Source organism: Anomaloglossus baeobatrachus, chromosome 4 (assembly GCF_048569485.1).
Source record: "Anomaloglossus baeobatrachus isolate aAnoBae1 chromosome 4, aAnoBae1.hap1, whole genome shotgun sequence".
NCBI classification, from domain to species: domain Eukaryota; kingdom Metazoa; phylum Chordata; class Amphibia; order Anura; family Aromobatidae; genus Anomaloglossus; species Anomaloglossus baeobatrachus.
In genome coordinates this window covers 677,844,736-677,858,274 of record NC_134356.1, presented here as the reverse complement: position 1 = coordinate 677,858,274, position 13,539 = coordinate 677,844,736, and the positions used below count along the sequence as shown (strand labels likewise).

General features: G+C 40.5%; 2 non-coding genes across 2 annotated transcripts; both read left to right on the top strand.

The window, feature by feature from the left end:
- Positions 1-7,174: 7,174 nt before the first annotated feature.
- TRNAW-CCA (transfer RNA tryptophan (anticodon CCA)) lies at positions 7,175-7,246 on the top strand. Its single transcript has one exon. It is a non-coding gene; the product is annotated as a tRNA-Trp (tRNA).
- A 712-nt stretch (positions 7,247-7,958) lies between these two features.
- TRNAW-CCA (transfer RNA tryptophan (anticodon CCA)) lies at positions 7,959-8,030 on the top strand. The gene has a single exon. It is a non-coding gene; the product is annotated as a tRNA-Trp (tRNA).
- Positions 8,031-13,539: the final 5,509 nt, after the last annotated feature.

Genomic DNA, 13,539 nt, shown 5'->3' with positions numbered 1-13,539 from the left:
AAAATTTTACAAGAAAGAAATCTTCTGAACAATACTGTGATGACGAGAATTTTTGGGAATCCAGATCTGACTATTATAACTTAAAATCACCTCGACATCACCAACAATTTGGTCTTTGTATATATGAAGAAACATGGTCCTCAAATAGATTCTGGATGTTAAATGTAAACCTTTCTTCCTAATAGCAATATGTTAACTCATTCTTCTTTTTGTAGTTTTGGAGTATAGCTAAAAGAATAAAAAAGTCTATACAAATGATATATAAAAATTTTCCATTCTTAATGAAACAAGCATTTTTCTAAATGAAATGTTCCTGGCAAAAAATAAACTGACATATGTTTCTAACTTTATCTTTTGATGTAACATTCGTGTGCCTGACTCATGGAATCACAAAGATGATAATTTCTAGATTCCGATCTTAAACTGGAAATCCCTGAATATTAAGATTAAGATGCTCAATCATCCTTGTTTATGTCGTTTTATGATGGTGCGTAAAAGTAGTTACTTTCTGGAACATCTAATGGTAAAGAATCAAATAATATTCAGATTTTATCTTGTCAAACACTTATCTTTCAGCTGACCTCGTGGCGCAACGGTAGCGCGTCTGACTCCAGATCAGAAGTAGAGTTGAGCGCGGTTCGTGGTTCTCCAGTTCTAGGCTCGAGTGATTTTGGGGGTTGTTCGAGATCGAACTAGAACTCGAGCTTTTTGCAAAAGCTCGATAGTTCTAGATACGTTCGAGAACGGTTCTAGCAGCAAAAAGCAGGGCTTTTTTACAGCTACAGTGTGCAGGAGCCATCGCTGGCAGCCTGCCAGAAGCTGGTAACCAAGATAAACATCGGGTATCCAAGCAAAGCGCTTTGGTTAGTAACCCGATGTTTATCCTAGTTACGTGCAGGAAGCCCCCACTTCCCCGCTCAGCTCACTCCGCCCCCTCCTGCCCGCGGCATGTACACATACATACACACACACACACACACACAATCACCCACTCACACATGGTTCCGCTCGGCTTACATGCGGTGATGAAGTCCCGCCATCCCGACCTCAGCGCTGTCACTGTCCTCCATGGCCACCGCTTGTCACATCACCTTCTCTCGCTTCCGACCCGAGACTGACTAGCGGTGACGTCACGGGCCTCTCGCGATACTTGGTGTGAAGATGCCGGTCATTGAACTCAGTGACAGGGGCTGTCAGTGTGCTGGAAATCAGCGCAGGTAATGTACCTCGCTGACAGCAGCACTTGTCATGCCTTGCAGTGACCTGGGCTGACCCATTGATGTTAGCTCAGGTCACTGCACTGCTCTCCCAGCTAATGGTGAACATTCTGCTCTTCATTGACTGGGACAGTGTGGATCGTCATGGCAACCCCTTGGATTACAGCAGACCTGGATTTGTTTTTCATTCTAATAAATTGGTTAAAGAGGGAATGTTTTGGGGAGTGTTTTTTCAAATAAAAATGTGTTTGTCGTCTATTTTTTTTATTACTGACTGGGTTGGTGATGTCGGGTATCTGATAGACGCCTGACCTCACCAACCCCAGGATGCCAGGTGACATTACACATCTGGTATGAACCCCATATATTACCCCGTTTGCCACCGCACCAGGGCGCGGGATGAGCTGGGGCGCAGCACCAGGATTGGCGCATCTAATGGATGCGCCACTTCTGGGGCGGCTGCGGCCTGCTATTTTTAGGCTGGGGAGAGTCCAATAACCATGGACCTCCCTAGTCTGAGAATATCAGGCCCCAGCTGTCTGCTTTACCTTGGCTGGTGATGCAATTTTGGGGGACCCCTACGTGGTTTTTTTTTTTAATTATTTATTTAATTTAAAATAACAGCGTGGGGTGCCCTCAGTTTTGGATTACCAGCCAAGGTGAGGTTGCCAGCTGTGGTCTGCAGGCTGCAGCCGTCTGCTTTACCCTAGCTGGCTACAAAACTAGGGGGAACCCTACGTCATTTTTTTTTTTCATTTTTTTGGCTTAATACAAAGCTAAGCACCCCTAAGTGCCACATGAAAGGCACCAAAGGGTGCTCCACTTTTTCTCCACTTTTTCTCCATTTTTTTCTCCACTTTTTCTCCACTTTTTCTACATTTTTTTCTCCATTTTTTCTACATTTTTTCTCCATTTTTTCTCCACTTTTTCTTCACTTTTTCTCCACTTTTTATCCATTTTTTCTCCACTTTTTCTCCACTTTTTCTCCACTTTTTCTCCATTTTTTCTCCACTTTTTCTCCACTTTTTCTCCACTTTTTCCTCCACTTTTTCTCCACTTTTCTCCACTTTTTCTCCACTTTTTCTCCATTTTTACTCCACTTTTTCTCCACTTTTTTCTCCACTTTTTCTCCACTTTTTCTCCTTTTTTTCTCCACTTTTTCTCCACTTTTTCTCCATTTTTTTCTCCACTTTTTCTCCACTTTTTCTCCACTTTTTCTACATTTTTTTCTCCATTTTTCTCCACTTTTTCTACATTTTTACTCCACTTTTTCTCCACTTTTTCTCCATTTTTTTCTCCACTTTTTCTCCACTTTTTCTCCACTTTTTCTCCACTTTTTTCTCCATTTTTACTCTACTTTTTCTCCACTTTTTCTCCATTTTTTTTCTCCACTTTTTCTTCACTTTTCATCCATTTTTTCTACACTTTTTCTCCACTTTTTCTCCACTTTTTCTCCACTTTTTTCTCCACTTTTTCTCCAATTTTTCTCCACTTTTTCTCCACTTTTTTCTCCACTTTTTCTCCACTTTTTCTCTACTTTTTCTCCATTTTTTTCTCCACTTTTTCTTCACTTTTTATCCATTTTTTCTCCACTTTTTTCTCCACTTTTTCTCCAATTTTTCTCCACTTTTTTCTCCATTTTTACTCTACTTTTTCTCCACTTTTTCTCCATTTTTTTTCTCCACTTTTTCTTCACTTTTCATCCATTTTTTCTCCACTTTTTCTCCACTTTTTCTCCACTTTTTTCTCCACTTTTTCTCCACTTTTTCTCTACTTTTTCTCCATTTTTTTTCTCCACTTTTTCTTCACTTTTTCTCCACTTTTTCTCTACTTTTTCTCCATTTTTTTCTCCACTTTTTCTCCATTTTTTTCTCCACTTTTTCTCCACTTTTTCTCCACTTTTTCTCCACTTTTTTCTCCACTTTTTCTCCACTTTTTCTCTACTTTTTCTCCATTTTTTTCTCCACTTTTTCTTCACTTTTTATCCATTTTTCTCCACTTTTTCTCCACTTTTTCTCCTATTTTTTCTCCACTTTTTCTCCACTTTTTCTCCACTTTTTCTCCACTTTTTTCTCCACTTTTTCTCCACTTTTTCTCTACTTTTTCTCCATTTTTACTCCACTTTTTCTCCACTTTTTTCTCCACTTTTTCTCCACTTTTTCTCCACTTTTTCTACATTTTTACTCCACTTTTTCTCCACTTTTTCTCCACTTTTTCTCCACTTTTTCTCCACTTTTTCTCAATTTTTTTCTCCACTTTTTCTCCACTTTTTCTCCACTTTTTCTCCACTTTTTCTACATTTTTTTCTCCATTTTTTCTCCACTTTTTCTCCATTTTTACTCCACTTTTTCTCCACTTTTTCTCCACTTTTTCTCCGTTATTTTTCTATGGTCAGTCTACCCATTAGCTCTGCCATGCATACTGTAGCTCTACACCTACTGCACATGTTACTTTATGATTGACATCTCTTTCGTACCAGAGCTGTCTAAGCCTACTCTGACCCCATATTTGTCATTACTATATTGTCCTTGTACTGTATTATGACATTTGTATCATGTGTTTCATTTCTTGCTGTGTTGCAATTTTTTTGCTGCATCCCAATTGTACCTCTACATTGTTCGAGTTTATGTTATTGTTCTCTCACTCTTATGTGATACTGATTATTGTCATTTTTCATGATTACAAGCAGATAAGTCCAATCTGACGAAGGCTCAGGCCGAAACGTCATTTGTAACTTGTTTTGGACAAAAACATATATGCTTATGAAAAATTTTTTTTCTTAATACGGACCAATAAAGAGTGATTTTGCATTACTATCCGTTGTGACTTACTGACTTAGTCTGGGAGATTTAGAGTGCCGAGGTTACTCACTAGTTTTATCTATTATTACCTCTGAGCACCTATATACCAGTGAGCAGAGCTTCCTCTACAGTAGTTCTCCTGATTAGGCATGCCCTTACCTCATGAGCAGGGCATTGCAGCTTTGGTAGCAACCATTACGACATGGACTCTGCTGCTGTGGACCCGGGGAGAGTGAGTGCAGATTCATTGCACCCACACACCTTACATGAAGGGTCTGCACTCCTAGAAAATGGGGGATACGTTCCCTGAGTGTCTCCCCCCCATATTCTAGACGGTCCAGAGTCGTCGTGGGACCCCTTTATTTTTTTTCTTACAATAAATTGGTGAAAGAGGAAATGTTTTGGGGACTGTTTTTTCAAATAAATTTCTTTTGTCGATTTTTTTTTTTTTTGTTAGTACTGACAGTTTATGATGTTGGGTATGTAATAGACGCCATGACATCACAAACTGCTGGGCTTGATCTCAGGTAACTTTACAGCTAGTATCAACCCGATTTATTACCCCGTTTGCCACTGCACCAGGGCACGGGATGAGCTGGGGTGAAGCACCAGGATTGGCGCATCTAGTGGATGCGCCACGTCTGGGGTGCCTGCGGCCTGCTATTTTTAGGCTGTGAAGGCCCAATAACTATGGACCTTTCCACCCTGAGAATACCAGACCACAGCTGTCCGCTTTACCTTGGCTGGTGATCCAATTTGGGGGGGACCCTACTTTTATTGTGTAATTATTAATATTTATAAAATAATTATAAAAAAGAGCCTGAGGGGACCTCCACATTGGATCCCCAACCACAGTAAAGCTGCCAGCTGTGGTTTTCAGGCTACAGCCGTCTGCTTTACCCTAGCTGGCTATCAAAAATGGGGGGACCCAACGTCATTTTTTTTTTTAACTATTTTTTAAATAGAAAAAATTAATGGGCTTCCCTGTATTTTGATTGCCAACAAAGGTAACGACAGGCAGATGGGGGTGGCAACCCATAGCTGTCTGCTTTATCTGCTGAGAATCAAAAATACCGCGGAGCGCTACGTCATTTTTTTAAAAATTTATTTTTACACCACTGTGATGTCCAGCAATCAAAATACAGGGAAGCCCATTTTATTTTTAGTTATTTAAATAAATAATTAAAAAAAATATATATGGGCTCCCGATGCATTTTTTGTATTGCTAGCTAAGGGTAATCCAAGCAGCTACTGGCTGCTAACCCCCACTGCTTGGTGTTACCTTTACTGGCAATGGAAAATCCAGGGAAGCATTTTTTATTTTTTTTGCCAAAAAACTACAAAAAAAGGACGTGAGCTTCGCCATATTTTTGTATGCTAGCCAGGTACAGCAGGCAGGTGCTGGAAGAGTTGGATACAGCGCCAGAAGATGGCGCTTCTATGAAAGTGCCATTTTCTGAGGCGGCTGCAGACTGCAATTCGCAGCAGTGGGGCCCAGAAAGCTCAGGCCAACCTGTGCTGCGGATTCCAATCCCCAGCTGCCTAGTTGTACCTGGCTGGACACAAAAATGGGGCGAAGCCTACGTCATTTGTTTTCTAATTATTTCATGAAATTCATGAAATAATAAAAAAAGGGCTTCCCTTTATTTTTGGTTCCCAGCCGGGTACAAATAGGCAACTGGGGGTTGGGGGAAGCCCGTGGCTGCCTGCTGTGCCTGGCTAGCATACAAAAATATGGCGAAGCCCACGTCATTTTTTTGGTGGGCAAAAAACTTCTGCATACAGTCCTTAAGCCATATTTCCACACAGTGCCTGAAAGAGTCATCTTTTAAAATTTTACAATAAAGAAATCTTCTAAACAATACTGAACAATACTTAAAATCACCTCGACATCACCAACAATTTGTTTTTTGTATATATGAAGAAACATGGTCCTCAACTAGATTCTGGATGTTAAATGTAAGCCTTTCTTCCTAATAGCAATATGTTAACTCATTCTTGCTTTTGTAGTTTTGGAGTATGGCTAAAAGAATAAAAAAGTCTATACAAATGATATATAAAAAATTTCCAATCTTTATGAAACAAGCATTTTTCTAAATGAAATGTTCCTGGCAAAAGTAAACTGAAATATGTTTCTAACTTTATCTTTTGATGTAACATTCGTGTGCCTGACTCATGGAATCAAAAAGATGATAATTTCTAGATTCTGATCTTAAACTGGAAATCCCTGAACATTAAGATTAAGATGCTCAATCATCCTTGTTTATGTCGTTTTATGATGGTGCGTAAAAGTAGATACTTTCTGGAACATCTAGTGGTAAAGAATCAAATAATATTTAGATTTAATCTTGTCAAACACTTATCTTTCAGCTGAGCTCGTGGCGCAAAGGTAGCACGTCTGACTCCAGATCAGAAGGTTGCGTGTTCAAATCACGTGGGGGTCAATAGTCTGTTCCTGTTTTTGAAAAATTAGGAAATGCAACCATTTTCTACATTCATGTCATGAACGGAACCACTTAGACCTCCTGAAAAAAGTTGAAGCCATATTTAAACACAGTGTCTGAAAGAGTCATCTTTTAAAACTTTACAAGAAAGAAATCTTCTGAACAATACTGTGATGACGAGAATTTTTGGGAATCCAGATCTGACCATTATAACTTAAAATCACCTCGACATCACCAACAATTTGGTCTTTGTATATATGAAGAAACATGGTCCTCAACTAGATTCTGGATGTTAAATGTAAACCTTTCTTCCTAATAGCAATATGTTAACTCATTCTTGTTTTTGTAGTTTTGGGGTATGGCTCAAAGAATAAAAAAGTCTATACAAATGATATATAAAAATTTTCCAATCTTTATGAAACAAGCATTTTTCTAAATGAAATGTTCCTGGCAAAAAATAAAATGACATATGTTTCTAACTTTATCTTTTGATGTAACATTCGTGTGCCTCACTCATGGAATCACAAAGATGATAATTTCTAGATTCCGATCTTAAACTGGAAATCCCTGAATATTAGGATTAAGATGCTCAATCATCCTTGTTTATGTCGTTTTATGATGGTGCGTAAAAGTAGTTACTTTCTGGAACATCTAATGATAAAGAATCAAATAATATTCAGATTTTATCTTGTCATACACTTATCTTTCAGTTGACCTCGTGGCGCAACGGTAGCGCGTCTGACTCCAGATCAGAAGGTTGCATGTTCAAATCACGTCGGGGTCAATAGTCTGTTCCTGTTTTTGAAAAATTAGGAAATACGACCATTTTCTACATTCTTGTCATCAACGGAACCACTTAAACCTCCTGAAAAAAGTTGAAGCCATATTTCCACACAGTGTCTGAAAGAGTCATCTTTTAAAATTTTACAAGAAAGAAATCTTCTGAACAATACTGTGATGACGAGAATTTTTGGGAATCCAGATCTGACCATTATAACTTAAAATCACCTCGACATCACCAACAATTTGGTCTTGGTATATATGAAGAAACATGGTCCTCAAATAGATTCTGGATGTTAAATGTAAACCTTTCTTCCTAATAGCAATATGTTAACTCATTCTTGTTTTTGTAGTTTTGGGGTATGGCTCAAAGAATAAAAAAGTCTATACAAATGATATATAAAAATTTTCCAATCTTTATGAAACAAGCATTTTTCTAAATGAAATGTTCCTGGCAAAAAATAAAATGACATATGTTTCTAACTTTATCTTTTGATGTAACATTCGTGTGCCTCACTCATGGAATCACAAAGATGATAATTTCTAGATTCCGATCTTAAACTGGAAATCCCTGAATATTAGGATTAAGATGCTCAATCATCCTTGTTTATGTCGTTTTATGATGGTGCGTAAAAGTAGTTACTTTCTGGAACATCTAATGATAAAGAATCAAATAATATTCAGATTTTATCTTGTCATACACTTATCTTTCAGTTGACCTCGTGGCGCAACGGTAGCGCGTCTGACTCCAGATCAGAAGGTTGCATGTTCAAATCACGTCGGGGTCAATAGTCTGTTCCTGTTTTTGAAAAATTAGGAAATACGACCATTTTCTACATTCTTGTCATCAACGGAACCACTTAAACCTCCTGAAAAAAGTTGAAGCCATATTTCCACACAGTGTCTGAAAGAGTCATCTTTTAAAATTTTACAAGAAAGAAATCTTCTGAATAATACTGTGATGACGAGAATTTTTGGGAATCCAGATCTGACCATTATAACTTAAAATCACCTCGACATCACCAACAATTTGGTCTTGGTATATATGAAGAAACATGGTCCTCAAATAGATTCTGGATGTTAAATGTAAACCTTTCTTCCTAATAGCAATATGTTAACTCATTCTTGTTTTTGTAGTTTTGGGGTATGGCTAAAACAATAAAAAAGTCTATACAAATGATATATAAAAATTTTCCAATGTTTATGAAACAAGCATTTTTCTAAATGAAATGTTCCTGGCAAAAAATAAACTGACATATGTTTCTAACTTTATCTTTTGATGTAACAGTCGTGTGTAGAGTTGAGCGCGGTTCGCGGTTCGTGGTTCTCCAGTTCTAGGCTCGAGTGATTTTTGGGGTTGTTCGAGATCGAACTAGAACTCGAGCTTTTTGCAAAAGCTCGATAGTTCTAGATACGTTCGAGAACGGTTCTAGCAGCAAAAAGCAGGGCTTTTTACAGCTACAGTGTGCAGGAGCCATCGCTGGCAGCCTGCCACAAGCTGGTAACCAAGATAAACAGCGGGTATCCAAGCAAAGCGCTTTGGTTAGTAACCCGATGTTTATCCTAGTTACATGCAGGAAGCCCGCACTTCCCCGCTCAGCTCGCTCCGCCCCCTCCTGCCCGCGGCATGTACACACACACACATACACACACACACACACACACACACACACACACACATGGTCCCGCTCGGCTTACCTGCGGTCGGCCCGGGGGCAGCAGTCCTTGGCACTGGAAACTGTGGCTGCCGGCCCTTTAAGGCTCACTGTGTTCTCCTGCATTGAGCATCATCTGAGGGCGGAGCTACCGCCCGGCGTCCTGCTCGGTCGCACAGATGAAGGAGTCACAGTGCCAGCCAGCGACCCCCAGCAAATCGCTTCCCTCCGGCGCTGTGTAGGCCCCATCTGCACCGTGACCTGATCAGTATGTGGGACATCACTCCCTCCTCGCCCCTCCCTGTCCCCCCGTGCGTGTGTGGGCCCCGCAGAGCCGTGTGTGTGGCCCCCGGAGCCGCGTGTGTGGGCCCCGCAGAGCAAGGTGTGTGTTTGTATGTATGCATGCAGCAGAGCAGTATGCGTGTCTATATGTATGTATATATGCAGGAGAGCAGTATGCGTGTCTGTATGTATGTATGTATATATGCAGCAGAGCAGTATGCGTGTCTGTATGTATGTATATATGCAGCAGAGCAGTATGCGTGTCTGTATGTATGTATATATGTAGCAGAGTAGTATGCGTGTCTGTATGTATGCATGTATGTATGCAGCAGAGCAGTATGCGTGTCTGTATGTATGTATATATGCAGCAGAGCAGTATGCGTGTCTGTATGTATCTATGTATATATGCAGCAGAGCAGTATGCGTGTCTGTATGTATGTATATATGCAGCAGAGCAGTATGCGTGTCTGTATGTATGTATATATGCAGCAGAGCAGTATGCGTGTCTATATGTATGTATATATGCAGCAGAGCAGTATGCGTGTCTGTATGTATGTATGTATATATGCAGCAGTGCAGTATGCGTGTCTGTATGTATGTATATATGCAGCAGAGCAGTATGCGTGTCTATATGTATGTATATATGCAGCAGAGCAGTATGCGTGTCTGTATGTATGTATGTATATATGCAGCAGGGCAGTATGCATGTCTGTATGTATGTATATATGCAGCAGAGCAGTATGCGTGTCTGTATGTATGTATATATGCAGCAGAGCAGTATGCGTGTCTGTATGTATGTATGTATATATGCAGCAGAGCAGTATGCGTGTCTATATGTATGTATATATGCAGCAGAGCAGTATGCATGTCTATATGTATGTATATATGCAGCAGAGCAGTATGCGTGTCTGTATGTATGCATGTATGTATGCAGCAGAGCAGTATGCGTGTCTGTATGTATGTATGTATATATGCAGCAGAGCAGTATGCGTGTCTGTATGTATGTATATATGCAGCAGAGCAGTATGCGTGTCTGTATGTATGTATATATGTAGCAGAGTAGTATGCGTGTCTGTATGTATGCATGTATGTATGCAGCAGAGCAGTATGCGTGTCTGTATGTATGTATATATGCAGCAGAACAGTATGCGTGTCTGTATGTATGTATATATGCAGCAGAGCAGTATGCGTGTCTGTATGTATGTATATATGTAGCAGAGTAGTATGCGTGTCTGTATGTATGCATGTATGTATGCAGCAGAGCAGTATGCGTGTCTGTATGTATGTATATATGCAGCAGAGCAGTATGCGTGTCTGTATGTATGTATGTTTATATGCAGCAGAGCAATATGCGTGTCTGTCTGTATGTATGCATGTATGTATGCAGCAGAGCAGTATACGTGTCTGTTTGTATGTATGTATATATGCAGCAGAGCAGTATGCGTGTCTGTATGTATGTATGTATGTATATATGCAGCAGAGCAGTATGCGTGTATGTATGTATATATGCAGCAGAGCAGTATGCGTATCTGTATGTATGTATATATGTAGCAGAGTAGTATGCGTGTATGTATGTATATATATATGCAGCAGAGCAATATGCGTGTCTTTCTGTATGTATGTATGCAGCAGAGCAGTATACGTGTCTGTATGTATGTATATATGTAGCAGAGTAGTATGTGTGTCTGTATGTATATATATATATGCAGCAGAGCAATATGCGTGTCTGTCTGTATGTATGCATGTATGTATGCAGCAGAGCAGTATGCGTGTCTGTATGTATGCATGTATGTATGCAGCAGAGCAGTATGCGTGTCTGTATGTATGCATGTATGTATGCAGCAGAGCAGTATACGTGTCTGTATGTATGTATGTATATATGCAGCAGAGCAGTATGCGTGTCTGTATGTATGTATGTATATATGCAGCAGAGCAGTATGTGTGCCTGTCTGTATGTATGCATGTATGTATGCAGCAGAGCAGTATGCGTGTCTGTATGTATGCATGTATGTATGCAGCAGAGCAGTATGCGTGTCTGTATGTATGCATGCAGAGCAGTATGCGTGTCTGTCTGTATGTATGTATGTATGCAGAAGAGCAGTATGCGTGTCTGTCTGTATGTATGTATGCATGTATGTATGCAGCAGAGCAGTATGCGTGTCTGTCTGTATGTATGTATGCAGCAGAGCAGTGTGTGTGTGTGTGTCTGTATGTATGTATGCAGCAGAGCAGTATGTGTGTGTCTGTCTATATGTATGTATATAGCAGAGCAGTGTGTGTGTGTCTGTCTATATGTATGTATGCATGCAGAGCAGTATGTGTGTGTCTGTATGTATGTATGTATGTATGCAGCATAGCAGTGTGTGTCTCTGTATGTATGCATGTATGATGTGTATCTATGTATGTCAGTGTATATGACTGTATAGATTTGTCTGTTTATATGTATTTTTGTGAGTTTGTCTTTAAATATGTATATGTACGTGTATGTATCTGTGTATGTGTGTGTGTCTGCGTGTTTATGGGGCCCACTGGGACTCTTCCGCCCGGGGCCCACAAAAACCTGGAGCCGGCCCTGCCTGCGGTGATGAAGTCCCGCCATCCCGACCTCAGCGCTGTCACTGTCCTCCATGGCCGCCGCTTGTCACATCACCTTCTCTCGCTTCCGACCCGAGACTGACTAGCGGTGACGTCACGGGCCTCTCGCGATTCTTGGCTGTGAAGGCGGCGGTCATTGAACTCAGTGACAGGGGCTGTCAGTGTGCTGGAGATCAGCGCAGGTAATGTACCTCGCTGACAGCAGCACTTGTCATGCCCTGCAGTGACCTGGGCTGACCCATTGATGTTAGCTCAGGTCACTGCACTGCTCTCCCAGCCAATGGGGAACATCCTGCTCTTCATTGACTGGGACAGTGTGGATCGTCATGGCAACCCCTTGGATTACACCAGACCTGGATTTGTTTTTCATTCTAATAAATTGGTTAAAGAGGTAATGTTTTGGGGAGTGTTTTTTCAAATAAAAATGTGTTTGTCGTCTATTTTTTTTTATTACTGACTGGGTTGGTGATGTCGGGTATCTGATAGACGCCTGACCTCACCAACCCCAGGGCTTAATGCCAGGTGACATTACACATCTGGTATTAACCCCATATATTACCCCGTTTGCCACCGCACCAGGGCGCGGGATGAGCTGGGGCGAAGCACCAGGATTGGCGCATCTAATGGATGCGCCACTTCTGGGGCGGCTGCGGCCTGCTATTTTTAGGCTGGGGAGAGTCCAATAACCATGGACCTCCCTAGTCTGAGAATATCAGGCCTCAGCTGTCTGCTTTACCTTGGCTGGTAATCCAATTTTGGGCGACCCCTACGTGTTTTTTTTTTAATTATTTATTTAATTTAAAATAACAGCGTGGGGTGCCCACAGTTTTGGATTACCAGCCAAGGTGAGGTTGCCAGCTGTGGCCTGCAGGCTGCAGCCGTCTGCTTTACCCTAGCTGGCTACAAAACTAGGGGGAACCCTACGTCATTTTTTTTTCATTTTTTTGGCTAACTACAAAGCTAAGCACCCCTTAGTGCCACATGAAAGGCACCAAAGGGTGCTCCACTTTTTCTCCACTTTTTCTCCACTTTTTCTCCACTTTTTCTCCCCTTTTTCTCCACTTTTTCTCCACTTCTTCACTTCTCCACTTTTTCTCCACTTCTTCACTTCTCCACTTTTTCTCCACTTTTTCTCCACTTTTTCTCCATTTTTTTCTCCACTTTTTCTCCACTTTTTCTCCACTTTTTCTTCACTTTTTCTCCACTTTTTATTCATTGTTTCTCCACTTTTTCTCCACTTTTTCTCCGTTCTTTTTCTATGGTCGGTCTACCCATTAGCTCTGCCATGCATAGTGTAGCTCTACACCTACTGCACATGTTACTTTATGATTGACATCTCTTTCGTACCAGAGCTGTCTAAGCCTACTCTGACCCCATATTTGTCATTACTATATTGTCCTTGTACTGTATTATGACATTTGTATCATGTGTTTCATTTCTTGCTGTGTTGCAATTTTTTTGCTGCATCCCAATTGTACCTCTACATTGTTCGAGTTTATGTTATTGTTCTCTCACTCTTGTGTGATACTGATTATTGTCATTTTTCATGATTACATGCAGATAAGTCCAATCTGACGAAGGCTCAGGCCGAAACGTCATTTGTAATTTGTTTTGGACAAAAACATATATGCTTATGAAAATTTTTTTTTTCTTAATACGGACCAATAAAGAGTGATTTTGCATTACTATCCGTTGTGACTTACTGACTTAGTCTGGGAGATTTAGAGTGCCGAGGCTACTCACTAATTTTATCTATTATTACCTC